Source organism: Amblyomma maculatum, chromosome 1 (genome assembly GCF_055883805.1).
Source record: "Amblyomma maculatum isolate TAMU_Amacu chromosome 1, ASM5588380v1, whole genome shotgun sequence".
Lineage (NCBI taxonomy): Eukaryota > Metazoa > Arthropoda > Arachnida > Ixodida > Ixodidae > Amblyomma > Amblyomma maculatum.
This window is the reverse complement of record NC_139344.1, coordinates 454,995,679-455,009,273: the sequence shown is the minus strand read 5'-3', so window position 1 is coordinate 455,009,273 and position 13,595 is coordinate 454,995,679.

The window sequence follows — 13,595 nt, the reverse complement described above, 5'->3', positions numbered from 1 at the left end:
GCCGAGGAGCATAATCGTATCCAGTGGACTATTGTCAGCGTTTACAACCTAAAGGAATCTTATGCCGTACATATCTAGGGGTAATTCTTTTTTCAAAGTCCTTTGAAGCACATCCCAGAAAAAGATGGGATCCCAACAATCCAGGAATACGTGTTCTATGGTTTCAGCTTTCTTACATAGGTAACAGTCAGTTGTCCAGGGTACAAAAAGACCTTTTTCATGAAGCCATGTTTTTGCTGATAACGTGTTAGTATGAAGTTTAAAGAAAAAGGATTTGACCGAGGGTAACACCGGCATTCTCTTCACTCTGTGCAAAACATCTCCTCCTGGGCCTCCACATAATGGCAAACGGTAAAGAGTAACCGGAATCATTGCAGCCAATAAATCTGAGTACAATTTTTCCGCGTGACATGACTCAAGTATTGCATCGAAAATCGCGCATGCAGCATCCCGTATGCAAGTACCACTTCGCTTAGGTACCCTCTCACAGCCCCACCCATAGCATGGCAAGAGCATACCACTTATCCTGGAAGGAGTCTGCACAGTCGGAGTTGCACAGCTGTGCGCAGGAACATGGCATTTTGATTTCGCAGAAACATAAATCGTGAGACGACTTGCCTCAAAAACAAATGTGCAAGGCCCAGCCCACCTTTTTTTGCAGACAGGAACAAGTTTGTCCGACTGGTTCTTTCCCACGTCGATGCCCAAATAAAAACGGCGAAAACACGGTGCAATTTTTGAATGCTGATCCGAAAGGCACTGAGAACATTCATGACATACCATATTTTTGCTGTGAGAAATAAATTGCACACGGTAGCCCGCGAAAATACAGATAATTGCCTTCCTTGCCACGCATCAGCCTTTTCTTTTGCATTTAAAGTTTCATCTCTCCAATACGAATCAGGATCCCGGTATGCTTGGAGAGGTACACCTAGATACATTGTAGGAATCGTTGACCACAGCAGTCGAGAGTAGTACTCTGGCGTGTCTTCCCAACTGCCGTGCCAGAAGCCATAGCTCTTTTCCCAGTTTATTAACGCCCCCGTAGAATGACAATATTTGTGGACTACATTTGTGGCTTCACAGATGCTATCTTTATCTGAACAGAAAACCGCAATATCATCGGCATAGGCTAATATTTTAACATGCGCTGACTGTAGCCTGAAGCCCGTTACGCTCTCATTATTTCGGAGAGCCAAGCAAAGAGGCTCAAGGTAGAGTGCAAACAACAGGGGCGACATGGGACAGCCCTGCCTAACTGACGACCGCACTTGCAGGCTTTCGGTCAGTTCTCCGTTCACTATAATTCGCGTTGTGCAGTTGGCATACGCCATTCTGACGCCGTCTGCTATTAAATCCCCAACATTGTAGTGATCCAATATGGCAAACAGCACATCATGCGACACCCGGTCAAATGCTTTTGCGAGATCCAGTTGGATCATTGCCACACGGTCACCAAGTGCGTCACAACATTCTAGTACGCTTCGCGCTACGTGAATATTCGTTACGATGCTCCGTCCCTTTATGCCACAAGTCTGATGCGTGCCAACCAGCTTTGTTATCACACATTGCAGTCGTCTTACCAACACTTTCATAAATATTTTATAATCAACGTTGGTGAGGCTTATCTGGCGATAAGACCCCAACAACAAACACTTTTCCGGCTCCTCAGTTTATGGAATCAGTGTGATATGAGAAGTTATGAAGGACAGTGGAACACGGCTTTGCTCATAAGCTTCACTGATAACCTTCAGGAGGAGGTGAGCTATCATTGCCTTAAACATTTTATAAAAGGACGCCCCAAATCCGTCAGGGCCCGGTGCTTTACCAGCTGGCAGAGCGTCTATTGCGTCCTCTATTTCTTCAACGCAAATTGGCATTTCTAGTCGCTCCTTTTCTTCATCATCAAGCTTGGGCATTAGAGGTAAAAATTCTGCTTCAAAATCCCCTACCATTTTTCGCGCGTGACCAAGTAGGTCTTTGAAATGACAGGCAATTACATGTATGATAACACTGCCGTCCGACGAAACAACATTCCCACTTCGTATTTTCCGTATTTCCTTGCGGCTCGCGTATCGCTTTTCGTCCGATAAAGCACGCTTTGTAGGTGCTTCAGCGGCCCACAGCTTCTCAGACCGTGGGCGAATAACCGCCGCTCTCTACTTATCTGTATCTAATCTTTCCAACTGTATCTTGATGCTCCTTAGTTCTTTGGAAAATGTACCTGGTTGAGCGCATTCTATACCAGTAAGGAATTCTAGTTGCTCACACAGGTGTTTTTCGTTTTGTTTCTGTTCATATCGTCATTTACTACTTTTTCCAATTGCCTTCAGTTTTACTGCCTGTTTAAATTCTTCCCAGCCCACGGCAACACTTATCGGCTGCTCTGCGAGCAACGTTTTTAGCTCCTCCTCAACGTCCTTAACATAACCATCGTCCTCCAACAATTTCGTGTTGAGTTTCCATAAGCCCCAATTAAAGCTGTTTTTGCTTTGGTTTCTGACGAAGTTTGCAATCACTAGACAGTGATCACTAAAGCACACTGGTCTAACCTCATACGATGTACACAGCGGCACTAATTCAAGCGATACATACAACCGATCAAGTCGTGCGTGGCTACTGCCTTGAAAATCAGTGAATTGCAGTTGAGTAGCATTTGCAAACACACTTCCAACATCTTCCAAGTTGTGGCCGTGTATTCAGGATCTCCGCACTCTTGTCCTTCACTGTCAAGCATTTTACACGGTCTTCAGCGCGACAAACACAGTTGAAATCCCCCAACAAAACTATGACCTTTTCACAATCCAGGTACGTCCTGAAACGTTCAAAAAACATTATTCTCTCGGAAGCTATATTAGGTGCATACACACATAACTCTGAAGTTTACATCGTAATGTGAAAAATCAACAATCAGGAGCCGGCCACTTTGACACGAAAACAGTGACTGCACATTTATACCAATATTGTTACGTATGAAACGGGCACAGCCGCCAGAGGAACTAACTGAATGACACACACAAACGTTGAAATGCAGTCGGAAAGCGGACACCATACGATCTGTCGCTTCTTGGCTATCAATTTTGGTTTCTTTAAGAGCTACTACGTGCAGATCGTTCTCAATGAAAAGGCGGTTAAGCTGGCACTGTCGCCTTCTTGCTCCGAGGCCCCGTACGTTTATTGTAGCTACACGTAGCGCTTCACGGAGGTTGATTGCCATGTCGAAGAAAGGAAAGGACCCTATCTCATGGTGTCTACCTAAACGACAAACCCCGGAACCCCATGCCACCTCTGTATGGCATGGACTACACAAAACTACGGAGGTGCTTTACCCGCCTACCGCGATTCTACAGGAATGTTCGGACGCGGCTTCAAGGTCGAACGCCTTATACCTGATGTTTTAGTCGGCGGCTCGTCTCCGCCACTGGCACCAAGTTGGGGCACATTAGGAGCGAGTTGCTCGTGCGGCCGTTTTCCGACCGTTTGGCTGACCGCTGTACCGAGAACGTCCACGGGCTGGGTGTCGCTAACCACAGAGTCAGATAATGTCATAGCCGCACCATTCGGCACGACGGCGACGGCTGATGCAGACTCTGGGGAAGACTTCTCGGGCGTTACGCAAGCGACAGGTTGACACTCCAGTTAATCCGTCTGTGGGGCGCCCACCGTGGTCTCTTGCAGCGGCGATACATTAGCCGCTCTCGATGCCTCCTCCGCGTCGGCTTCATCCATGAGCAGTTCGGCAGCGTCTACGCTGCTCACGGGCCCGGCAACGCTGGCGTACGTCCGAGAACACTGGGTCTCGTCATGTCCGAAGCGACGGCAGGAACCGCACCGTGGAATGCGGCAGTCACGCCGAATGTGGCCCGTGCCTCGACACCGCAGACAGAGTGGAGCCCTGCCCGCAACGACCACAAGGGCTAGCTCTCCAGCGACGTTCACGTGGTGGGGCAGGTAGTCCAGCTTCACGCCGGCATTCAACTTACCGTCACCGGCCTCGTGGTCGAACCCTTGACCTCCACACCCTGTGCGCGCCACCGCTCCTTAGATATGTCGGTCACTTTGCCGAACGGCGCGAAAGCGAGCCGCACGTCCTCGTCCGGTGCGCTGGGCAGCAGCCAATGAAGCTTCATTCGGATCTCTCGGTTCGCCGGGTCAATCAAGAGGCATCGAGCAGATTTCACTTTCAGCTCACCCATTTGCACAATCTTCTTGACACCCACGTCGTCCTTAAAGGCCCAAACGTGGGTCATGCGGTATGCCCCGAGGGCGATAACTTCCGGCAGGAGCGATAGGGGAGCGAGCGCATCCCGGAAATCTTCCACCCGGTATGGGCGGACCCTGATGTCTCCGTGCAAGAAAACAGTGTTTAGAACGAATCGTCCTGTAGGCAAACTAGGCAATACGACCTGGTATTCTTCACCCGATGCAAAAATCCTGTCACCGCGGCTCGACAGGGCCGCTGTAGCCGCTCCAACGGAGCTCGTCATAACACGTCCGTCACGATCGGTGGCCGGAAGTGCAATCTCTGAACCACCGACGCGCTTTCACACGGCGCAATAGCCGGTTAACTGGGGAAGCAAGAGGAGACTTTAGGATTGCTGGAAAAATCCAAGGAAGTAGTGTTGACTGTGCAGAGAAAATAATCAATGTAAAACAAATATTGAGCACTCGATGCATAAGGAGCAAGGTGACACTTCTCACCAACTCATTTAAAATGGGAGACTAATTATTTATTTCTATAGTTTATTTTACTACATGACCACCCTGCTCCGGACCCATAGTGTTTTCTAGAAAATAAAAATGCGTCTGCCGGGAATCGAACCCGGGCCACCCGCGTGGCAGGCGAGTATTCTACCACTGAACCACCGACGCCTTTTTTTCTTTATTGCCGGCTTCGACACACAATACACAACACACAAAAGTGATAAAACGTGTCAGCAAACCTTTAGCGGACACGACGCGTTAAAATTTATTCATCTCTACCAAGCTGTTAAGCTGGTCTATCCATTCTGGTGGTTCGGGGAGTGTTCGATACACTTCCCTCAAACGTACAACACTTTCTATAAAATGTTCCCGCACAGGGCGCACATCAACATCTGCATTGTTGAACTGCATTCGCGTTTTCCACAAGCTGTGGAGGCCGAGGAGCATAATCGTATCCAGTGGACTACTGTCAGCGTTTACAACCGGAAGGAATCTTATGCCGTACATATCTAGGGGTAATTCTTTTTTCAAAGTCCTTTGAAGCACATCCCAGAAAAAGATGGGATCCCAACAATCCAGGAATATGTGTTCTATGGTTTCAGCTTTCTTACATAGGTAACAGTTAGTTGTCCAGGGTACAAAAAGACCTTTTTCATGAAGCCATGTTTTTGCTGATAACGTGTTAGTATGAAGTTTAAAGAAAAAGGATTTGACCGAGGGTAACACCGCCATTCTCTTCACTCTGTGCAAAGCATCTCCTCCTGGGCCTCCACATAATGGCAAACGGTAAAGTGGAACCGGAATCATTGCATCCAATAAATCTGAGTACAATTTTTCCGCGTGACATGACTCAAGTATTGCATCGAAAATCGCGCATGCAGCATCCCGTATGCAAGTACCACTTCGCGTAGGTACCCTCTCACAGCCCCACCCATAGCATGACAAGAGCATACCACATATCCTGGAAGGAGTCTGCACAGTCGGAGTTGCACAGCTGTGCGCAGGAACATGGCATTTTGATTTCGCAGAAGCATAAATCGTGAGACGACTTGCCTCAAAAACAAATGCGCAAGGCCCAGCCCACCTTTTTTTGCAGACAGGAACAAGTTTGTCCGACTGGTTCTTTCCCACGTCGATGCCCAAATAAAAACGGCGAAAACACGGTGCAATTTTTGAATGCTGATCCGAGAGGCACTGAGCACATTCATGACATACCATATTTTTGAAGTGAGAAATAAATTGCACATGGTAGCCCGCGAAAATACAGATAATTGCCTTCCTTGCCACGCATCAGCCTTTTCATTTGCATTTAAAGTTTCATCTCTCCAATACGAATCAGGGTCCCGGTATGCTTGGAGAGGTACACCTAGATACATTGTAGGAATCGTTGACCACTGTAGTCGAGAGTAGTACTCTGGCGTGTCTTCCCAACTGCCGTGCCAGAAGCCATAGCTCTTTTCCCAGCTTAATAACGTCCCCGTGGACTGACAATATTTGTGGACTACATTTGTGGCTTCACAGATGCTATCTTTATCTGAACAGAAAACCGCAATATCATCGGCATAGGCTAATATTTTAACATGCGCTGACTGTAGCCTGAAGCCCGTTACGCTCTCATTATTTCGGAGAGCCAAGCAAAGAGGCTCAAGGTAGAGTGCAAACAACAGGGGCGACATGGGACAGCCCTGCCTAACTGACGACCGCACTTGCAGGCTTTCGGTCAGTTCTCCGTTCACTATAATTCGCGTTGTGCAGTTGGCATACGCCATTCTGACGCCGTCTGCTATTAAATCCCCAACATTGTAGTGATCCAATATGGCAAACAGCACATCATGCGACACCCGGTCAAATGCTCTTGCGAGATCCAGTTGGATCATTGCCACACGGTCACCAAGTGCGTCACAACATTCTAGTACGCTTCGCGCTACGTGAATATTCGTGGCGATGCTCCGTCCCTTTATGCCACAAGTCTGATGCGTGCCAACCAGCTTTGTTATCACACACTGCAGTCGTCTTACCAACACTTTCATAAATATTTTATAATCAACGTTGGTGAGGCTTATCGGGCGATAAGACCCCACCAACAAACGCTTTTCCGGCTCCTCAGTTTTCGGAATCAGTGTGATATGAGAAGTTCTGAAGGACACTGGAACACGGTTTTGCTCATAAGCTTCATTGATAACCTTCAGGAGGAGGTGAGCTATCATTGGCTGAAACATTTTATAAAAGGACGCCCCTAATCCGTCAGGGCCCGGTGCTTTACCAGCTGGCAGAGCGTCTATTGCGTCCTCTATTTCGTCAACGCAAATTGGCATTTCTAGTCGCTCCTTTTCTTCATCATCAAGCTTGGGCATTAGAGGTAAAAATTCTGCTTCAAAATCCCCTACCATTTTTCGCGGGTGACCAAGTAGGTCTTTGAATGACCGGCAATTACATGTATGATAACACTGCCATCCGACGAAACATCATTCCCACTTCGTATTTTCCGTATTTCCTTGCGGCTCGCGTATCGCTTTTCGTCCGATAAAGCACGCTTTGTAGGTGCTTCGGCGGCCCACAGCTTCTCAGACCGTGCGCGAATAACCGCCGCTCTGTACTTATCTGTATCTAATCTTTCCAACTGTATCTTGATGCTCCTTAGTTCTTTGGAAAATGTACCTGGTTGAGCGCATTCTATACCAGTAAGGAATTCTAGTTGCTCACACAGGTGTTTTTCGTTTTGTTTCTGTTCATATCGCAGTTTACTACTTTTTCCAATTGCCTTCAGTTTTACTGCCTGTTTAAATTCTTCCCAGCCCACGGCAACACTTATCGGCTGCTCTGCGAGCAACGTTTTTAGCTCCTCCTCAACGTCCTTAACATAACCATCGTCCTCCAACAATTTCGTGTTGAGTTTCCATAAGTCCTAATTAAAGCTGTTTTTGCTTTGATTTCTGCCGAAGTTTGCAATCACTAGACTGTGATCACTAAAGCACGCTGGTCTAACCTCATACGATGTACACAGCGGCACTAATTCAAGCGATATATACAACCGTGCGTGGCTACTGCCTTGAAAATGAGTGAAGTGCAGTTGAGTAGCATTTGCAAACACACTTCCAACATCTTCCATGTTGTGACCGTGTATGACTGAATTCAGGATCTCCGCACTCTTGTCCTTTACTTTCAAGCATTTTACACGGTCTTCAGCGCGACAAACACAGTTGAAATCCCCCAACAAAACTATGACCTTTTCACAATCCAGGTACGTCCGGAAACGTTCAAAAAACATTTTTTTCTCGGAAGCTATATTAGGTGCATACACACACATAACTCTGAAGTTTACATCGTAATGTGAAAAATCAACAATCAGGAGCCGGCCACTTTGACACGAAAACAGCGACTGCACATTTATACCAACATTGTTACGTTGTTACGTATGAAAAGGGCACAGCCGCCAGAGGAACCAACTGAATGACACACACAAACGTCGAAATGCAGTCTGAAAGCGGACACCATTCGATCTGTCGCTTCTTGGCTATCAATTTTGGTTTCTTTAAGAGCTACTACGTGCAGATCGTTCTCAATGAAAAGGCGGTTAAGCTGGCACTGTCGCCTTCTTGCTCCGAGGCCCCGTACGTTTATTGTAGCTACACGTAGCGCTTCAGGGAGGTTGATTGCCATGTCGAAGAAAGGAAAGGACCCTATCTCATGGTGTCTACATAAACGACAAACCCCGGAACCCCATGCCACCTCTGTATGGCATGAACTACACAAAACTACGGAGGTGGTTTACCCGCCTACCGCGATTTTACAGGAATGTTCGGACGCGACTTCAAGGTCGAACGCCTCATACCTGATGATTTAGTCGGCGGCTCGTCTCCGCCACTGGCACCAAGTTGGGGCACATTCGGAGCGAGTTGCTCGTGCGGCCGTTTTCCGACCGTTTGGCTGACCGCTGTACCGAGAGCGTCCATGGGCTGGGTATCGCTAACCCCAGAGTCAGATAATGTCACAGCCGCACCATTCGGCACGACGGCGACGGCCGATGCAGACTCTGGGGAAGACTTCTCGGGCGTTGCGCCTGCGACAGGTTGACACTCCGGTTGTTCCGTCTGTGGGGTGCCCACCATGGTCTCTTGCAGCGACGATACAATAGCCGCTCTCGATGCCTCCTCCGCGTCGGTTTATTCATGAGCAGTTCGACAGCGTCTGCGCTGCTCACGGGCCCGGCGACGCTGGCGTACGTCCAAGAACACTGGGTCCCGTCATGTCTGAAACGACGGCAGGAACCGCACCGTGGAATGCGGCAGTCACGCCGAATGTGGCCCGTGCCTCGACGCCGCAGACAGAGGGGAGCCCTGCCCGCAACGACCACAAGGGCTAGCTCTCCAGCGACGTTCACCTGGTGGGGCAGGTCGTCCAGCTTCACGCCGGCATTCAACTTCAACGTCACCAGCCTCGTGGTCGAACCCTTATCCGCCACACCCTGTGCGCGCCACCGCTCCTTATATATGTCGCTCACTTTGCCGAACGGTGCGAAAGCGAGCCGCACGTCCTCGTCCGGTACGCTGGGCAGCAGCCAATGAAGCTTCATTCGGATCTCTCGGTTCGCCGGGTCAATCAAGAGGCATCGAGCAGATTTCACTTTCAGCTCACCCATTTGCACAATCTTCTTTACACCCACGTCGTCCTTAAAGGCCCAAACGTGGGTCATGCGGTACGCCCCGAAGGGTGATAACTTCCGGCAGGAGCGATAGGGGAGCGAGCGCATCCCGGAAATCTTCCACCCGGTATGGGCGGACCCTGATGTCTCCGTGCAAGAAAACAGTTTTTAGAACGAATCGTCCTGTAGGCAAACTAGGCAATACGACCTGGTATTCTTCACCCGATGCAAAAGTCCTGTCACCGCGGCTCGACACGGTCGCTGTAGCCGCTCCAACAGAGCTCGCCATAACACGTCCGTCACGCTCGGTGGCCGGAAGTGGAATCCCCTCTGAACCACCGATGCGCTTTCACACAGCGGAATAGCCGGTTAACAGTGGAAGCAAGAGGAAACTTGAGGATTGCTGGAAAAATTCAAGGGAGTAGTGTTGACTGTGCAGAGAAAATAATCAATGTAAAACAAATATTGAGCACTCATTGCATGAGGAGCTAGGTGGCACTTCTCACCAACTCATATAAAACAGGAGACTAATAATTATACATTTATATAGTTTATTTTACTACATGACCACACTGCTCCGGACCCATAGTGTTTTCTAGAAAATAAAAATGCGTCTGCCGGGAATCGAACCCGGGCCACCCGCGTGGCAGGCGAGTATTCCACCACTGAACCACCTTTTCTTTTTCTTTACTGCCTGACTTTGACACAAATACGCCGCACTGAAACTCAAAACAACAGGAACAAAGGAATAATATATGTACACAAAGCTAGTTCGCGTTGCCTAACACCCACTGAGGGGCATGCATTGTCATGTTAAAATTCCTTGAGCACCGTCAAAGGTTCCAGCTTTTACAGCCACTCAGGAGCACATGGTTGCAATTTAAGCACGTCGAGCCATCGCTGCACACTTTCACGGAAATACATGCGGGCTGGCCGAGCATCTGGATCGCAGTGATAACCAGCCATTCGTGCGCGCCATATACTGTGGAGGCACATTAACATAACCTGGTCTAGTGGCATATCATCGTGGTTATCCAATGGCAAATACCTAATGCCATGGGAATCAAGTGGCAACTGTTTTTTTATTGTCCTTTGCAGAACATCCCACAAATATACCCCCTCCCAGCAATGCAAAAACACGTGATCTATTGTCTCTGGCTGTTTGCAGATGAGACATTGGGCCCCCCACGGTAGGAACGTACCCTTTTCCTCCATGAATGATTTTACACACAAAGTACCGGTATGTAGCATAAAGAAAAACGTTTTAGCTCCCGTAGCAACTTGCATTTTCTTTACGCGCTTTAATATATTACTTCCTGTGCCTCCATAGTATAAAGCTCTGTACAAGGGCACCGGGAACACCACTTCAAACATCTTTGTATAATGTTCTCCTGTTAACATTACTTAAATACTCTTTCAAAAAACGCGCGCTTAGGAATTTTACGCTCACAACAATTTCCCTAAAGAATCCAAAAAGAGAGCCCGGCATACATTGAGTATAAACTATGAAATCAGGCAACGCTCGACAGAGTCTTTGTTGACACACTCTGCGCTGGAATGGATCGCTGGCATCCCTAAAAAAAAATAAACCGGTTGACAATCTGTTGCACAAATTAATGACCCAGACCAAGCCCCCCACGCTTTACCTGCCGGAACAAATTTGTCCGACTGCACCTCTCCCAACTCGAGGCCCAAACAAACACCGCAAAAACTCGATGCAATTTTTGCACATTTACACGGGAGCAATGCAACACTTGCATTACATACCATAACTTACTAATTAAAAAGATGTTGCAAACTGCTGCTCTTGCAAATATTGATAATTGAGCACTTTTCCATTTCTCCGCTTTTTCACGGGTTTCTTTGACCTGCTCTAGCCAGTATGGCTCGCTTTCCTTGTAAAATTCCAAGGGCACACCCAAGTACTTTGCAGGCGTTGTAACCCACGACACATTAGCGAAAGTGTCGGAGGTCAGCTGCCATTCTCCGTGCCAGAATCCCAGGCACTTACCCCAGTTAACTTGACTCCCTGTGACTTTGCTAAAATGTTTTACCACATCCACTGTCCTCTTTATACTCTCCTTATTTACACAAAAAACCGCAACGTCGTCTGCGTAAGCCAGTAATTTGACTTCTGTCTCCTGCAGTCGAAAACCATCAACGTCACTGTTTTGTAGAATGCTTAAACACAATGTTTCAATATAAATGCCGAACAACTAAGGGGACAACCTTGGCGCACCGAACGTCGTACGTTGATGGGGGCCCCCAATGACTTATTGACAATTAATCTCGTAGTGCAGTTACGGTACGCCAAGGCCACTCCCTCTCGAATAACAGAGCCGACATTAACATAGTCTAATATACTGAACAGAATAGTATGTGCCACACAATCAGAAGCTTTCTCCAAGTCCAACTGCAGTAACGCAACACATGCATGAGTTGCATCACAGCATTCGAGCACACTTCTCGCTTTGTGAATGTTCTGAAAGATGGATCGCCCTTTGATACCGCACGTTTGGTGAGGGCCCACTAGTTCGCATATAACCGTTTGTAGTCTGCCAGCAAGCACCTTCATATAAATCTTGTAATCAGCGTTTGTCAGAGCAATGGGCCTGTAAGACGACAACTGCCTAAGCTTATCTGGTATGTCAGTTTTCGGAATAAGTACTGTGTGCGACGATCCGAAAGACGCAGGCAGTGCTTTCAGTTCATATGCTCCATTAAATAAGGCACACAATAAAGGAGATAGCTGTTCCTTGAACGCTTTATAAAAAGCCGCACTCAGGCCATCAGGCCCGGGTGATTTCCCTGGGTTTAAATTTTCTATTGCCTGCTGCACTTCTTTTTCGCTTATTGGCCGCTCCAGTCTTTCTTTTTGTTCGTCATCCATTTTTGGCATCGCGTAAAGAAAGGATTCTTTAAAACGGTCCAAATAAACCTCTCGGGACGAAAAAAGCTCTTCATAATATTCCCGAAAAGCTTTCGTGATTCCTTCGTTTTCGGTTTCTATGCGTCTTGCCCAATCTACCTCTGCCATGTGATTTCGCCTTGCATTTGCTTTTTCTATTCCCAACGATCGTTTTGTCGGCGTCTCATCCATGGCCAATTTTTCCGCTCTCGCACGTACCAGTGCTCCGCGATAACGGTCTTCGTCATACAGTTGAAGTCTTTGTTTTAACGTCGTCCATGTATAACCCTGGCGTGTTACACTCCAGAGCTAACAATTTATCTAGCAAAGATCTTAAATGCATTTCATTTTGTTTTTCTTGAAACCGTATGCAGCTGGCCTTTTCTATAGCTTTGATTTTAATTTGTTGCTTACACAGTTCCCATTCTTGACCCAGTTCGTGGGTGTCCTCCTGACAAATCTCACCAATTTCTTCTTCTACAAGTCTGGTGAATTGCTCGTCATTCAGCAGTTTATTATTTAACTTCCACAATTCCCAATTAAAACCGCTACCTCCCTTTCTTGTTCCAATTGTACACTGAACCATGCAGTGGTCTGAGTACGTTACCGCCAAAACAAAATAATCCTGGCATTTTGGAGCCAGTTCTGCGGACACATAAATTCTGTCAAGGCGGGCGTGGCTAGCACCCTGAAAATGCGTATACTGAACCCGTCGCTCGCTCGTGAGACACTCTGCAACGTCTTCCAGTGCAAACTCGTCAATCAAGCGCGAAAGTACCTCTGTGCTACGATCCCTAAATGTACGCTGGCTAGTTTTGTCACCGGAGCTCAGTACACAATTGAAAACTCCCAGAAAGACAAGTTACATATCCGTGTTTAAATACTCTTCAACAATATCAAACAAACCAGCCCTCTCATCAACTACCGTAGGTGCATATATACAAACAGCACGCCACTCAGCCGAGCAAAAACTAAAATAGAGGACCACACCCCAACCCGACGGAAAAGAAGCATGCGACTGCACTACAAGACCCGACAACTTCTTCACAAACAGGACGCATCCAGCAGAAGTACCGACTGCATGGCTGACAGCTGCGTAAAACCGCGACGTGAAACGTTGCACCATGCTCTCGGTCTCTTGTTCACCCTCGACTTTTGTCTCTTGAACTCCAAGTATATCGATGTCATTTTCATTTAAAAGGCGCAGGACTTGGCTCTGTTTCCTTTTCGCTGCTAGACCTCTCACGTTAAGGGTCGCAATCTTTAGTGACAGTACATAAGCCATTTTCTTAGAGTGAAAAGAGGCCAAGAGCATAGTGCTTACCTTTCACGTCTAGCATG